Source organism: Coffea arabica, chromosome 3e (assembly GCF_036785885.1).
Source record: "Coffea arabica cultivar ET-39 chromosome 3e, Coffea Arabica ET-39 HiFi, whole genome shotgun sequence".
NCBI classification, from domain to species: domain Eukaryota; kingdom Viridiplantae; phylum Streptophyta; class Magnoliopsida; order Gentianales; family Rubiaceae; genus Coffea; species Coffea arabica.
This window is the reverse complement of record NC_092315.1, coordinates 14,003,681-14,007,291: the sequence shown is the minus strand read 5'-3', so window position 1 is coordinate 14,007,291 and position 3,611 is coordinate 14,003,681. Positions and strand designations below refer to the sequence as shown.

Below are 3,611 nucleotides of genomic sequence, written 5' to 3'. Positions count from 1 at the left end.
TATAATTGAGTTCTAGTCCACCCGCGAGCTAACGAGTTTAGTATTTTTGAACTCGAGTTTGACTTGATAAGTTCGAACTCGATGTTGATCGAGATCGAGTCGAGCTCAGATTCAAGTCACTCGAATCCGAAATTCGTTTACAGCCGTATTCCTAAGTGAAGACTGAAAGACGTTTGGAGTAAATATCTCCAGGCGCCATGCTTTGTTGGAAGTAATAAAAACATATATCTCCTTTTCCAAGTAGGTAATAGCATTCCTGATGACTCTCATCCTTTGATCCTAAATCTATTTCTACTAAAGCTAGCATTGCTTGGATCGTTTAGGACATACTAGGAGGGATTCACCATGCAAACGCACGGTGGATAAATGTCCAATTATACCTACTTAATTTGTAAATTATTATAACAGTAGCATATGTGAATGATAAACAAAATATTTAGAATTGTGTTCTTAGGAAGTATATAATTAGTTCAAAATTGTAAAAATATAAAGTCCAAGAGATGATAATTATAATACCATACCTTTAAAAAATATAATAGGACATAATAAAGATATGATTAGGACATATACAACTGACCATTGACCCACCATACAAGTTATGTTGTGGTGTCCTCTATATTTATAAATGAAATCTCATACTTAAAAAGCAGCTACATTAACTAATTTGCATTACTTAATATAATTCCAAACACATTCTTAACAAATTCCTGTCATTGAGTTTTGAGGAAAGCAACCTTAGAATTCCTATACACTTTTGCTGCTAGAGAAGTCTTACAACATTATGGGATATGACCAATCAAAAGGGAAAAAAAATTCCTGCAAGAAGCACCAAGGATATATATTCTGTAATGGAACCTCTTTATTTTTTCTTTCTTTTTTGGTACATTGGAAGAGGTCATAACCTCTTAAGTAGAAACAAAATGAAGATATGCAACTCCTAACACATTTGCTCCTAACAAATCTTGCATCTTTGCTGGAATATCATCGGGGAACTTATAGTCCTGATGGATCATATGCTGCATTTGACCAACCAATTTGCACATTGATTGCATTCCCTCCAAATATATGGCTCAGCTAGTAGTCCCAGCTTCTTTGCTTTAACTCTCGGATCTGAATAGGAAGATTGTGAGCCAGTGAGTTCTAATACCTAAACTTTTTTACTAAAACTGGTGCTACTACTTTAGCTAGAACAACTAAGAAAAGGAAGGAACATGTTGGCCATGTAAGAAAAAGATCAATCAAGTGGATTTATATATACCCTCCAATGGTGAGAGCACAGATGACTAGCAACATGTCATTCACTTCATGTAAAGTGAATCTCACACCTATCATTTGGAACAACCCCATGACCACCGTGCAACAATCACTTAGTTGTTTCAAAAGATGCAAGCTTAAACTGCTAAATGAAAATGGACGTTTGCCACATGCAAAAAATTGGTCAATGGTTTCCAAACAAAATTTACTTTCAGTTTCGACATTATGCATAACTAAAAGTTGATAAAATTCAAGTGCAAACGTGTGTTCCAAAATCCAACTTGGCATGTCTTCCATATAGGAAAGCAAAAGAATCAAAAAAAATTTCTCAAGAAAGCAGGATAAATGAAAGCTTCTAAAAATTTTCAACTTAACTTTGATGCTTTTAGCCCAAGGAAAAGAAAAAATTAGAACAATTCACTAAAACAAAATACAGAAGAAACTTTTCATGGTAAGGAGAGAAAATATGATTGATATTCACAGGAGGAAGAAAGATAGCAACAGAAGAAAGAATGAAATAGAAGGGAAGAAAACATTGGAAAAAAAAGAGAAAAGATCTGTCTATAGAAAACTATAAACCTCGTAAGCAACTCAAAAACAAAAATAGGATATCACATAATTTTCTTTTACACTGCATGTTGGCCAATATTTATAGCCTCAAACCACATTGCAAAACATTTTAGCCAGAATTCCTCAAATTCAGAAAATCTCGGTATCTTATTATTTTCTTTATTAGTAAAAAGAAAATATATAACAACATTCTTTTCAGTTAAAAAAAAAATTGATGCAACGTAGACCACAAAGTCGCCAAGTAGTTTGAATTTTCATTCTAAAACAAATAGCCAATATTGAACAATACAACTACAAGTAAAAAACACAACTACATAAGCAAATGCCATAATGAGACTTCAAGAGAAACAAGAAGAGACTCACATAAGAAATTTATGAAGTATAGAGAATTATAAAGTTGATAGAATTTTGAAGAAAGTTAGAGAATGAAATCCATGAAATCCAATCAGCATGGTCCAATACATTTTAAGGAACCCAATCAGACACTCATAATATTATGCCTATTAACTCAGCATGGTCCGAACCATATTAGATATAACAAGTATTTTCTATTCTGTTAATGCTAATCGTTTCCTAAAACTTGTATTTAAAACTCAAAGATCCAGAACAACCATTTTTCTCAATTTTTCAAGAGGAAAAAAATAATAGTCAAAGTCAATCTCACCTCATAAACTTGATATTCAAGAGACAAAACAATCAACCTTAATTGTTAAAGAAAACTTTTCCACATCCAATTAGTCATCATGTAAAGCCTCAGCAGAAATAAACATATTGACCATATGGAGGATATTAATGAGTTGTGCAATTTCTCAGTTTCCATCCAAATCATTGGTTCTACTGTCTATATTAATTCAAAGTGAACAAAGAATCAACTAATTGTACTAATTCAAGTCATCAATTTCCTTGTTTTGGCAAATACAAATCAAAATGACAACTGTTGCAGTGGAGTTTCTACTAACGAAATATGTAAAGATCATTTACCATCAATAGGAGGATCCTGCTTTACATCAATGCCATGCCGCTGCCATGACAAGCTGCTTCATTAAATGTGGATTTTTTTTAGTTAGTACTATAGATGAAGTGCTAAGCAATTGAGCAGTTATTCAACATTTCCTAAGTAACCTTTCTTCACGGTTGCAGCTTTCAATAATTTTTTTTCACCTATCATTCAACAAGACAATGAGAAAAGGCTGATGCTTAAGGGGAGATATTCTACCCAAGCAAAAATAGTACCTATTATGAATGCAAATGACCTACTTTAGCTAATTAATCAAAATTGAATGAAATTCATGTTGTAAAGTTTAAATCATCTAGAACCAGAAAGCAATCACCAAAAAATGAAATTGCTTGGATGAAGTGGAAGATGTCGAAGATCCATTTATCTTTCACAAAAAGGAAAGAATAATTGAAGGTTTATTGAAGAGACATGGAGGAGGAAGTAGTTTGGGATAATTTTTGAGACGGTATGGGAGAGAATGGAAAAAAGGGTTCCAAAGGAAACTTGAGGGATGGTTGCCCCGAGCACAAAAAAATCCGTAACTCCCCTCAAAGGAAAGCAGAAGAAGCAGCGTTCACTGCAACAAAAAAGGAGGAGTATTTTAGTGTAACCCACTATGTCATACACAAAGTAGAGGAATAATTTAAAAAAAAAGAAGTCACGTGGGTTTCACATGAGTGACGAACACATTTCCACCAATGGCATGGTGCCATATCATCAGACGACCACTCCTTTAACAAAGTGCATTCCCCCTTTTATATACATGTTAATTACTGTAATAATAAGGCTG

At 33.4% G+C, this 3,611-nt stretch overlaps 1 long non-coding RNA gene across 1 annotated transcript; it reads right to left on the bottom strand.

The window, feature by feature from the left end:
• Positions 1-837: 837 nt before the first annotated feature.
• LOC113737151 (uncharacterized) lies at positions 838-3,400 on the bottom strand. Its single transcript, XR_003459943.2, has 2 exons — positions 2,806-3,400; positions 838-1,110 (listed from the first exon to the last, which is right to left on the bottom strand). It is a non-coding gene; the product is annotated as an uncharacterized lncRNA (long non-coding RNA).
• Positions 3,401-3,611: the final 211 nt, after the last annotated feature.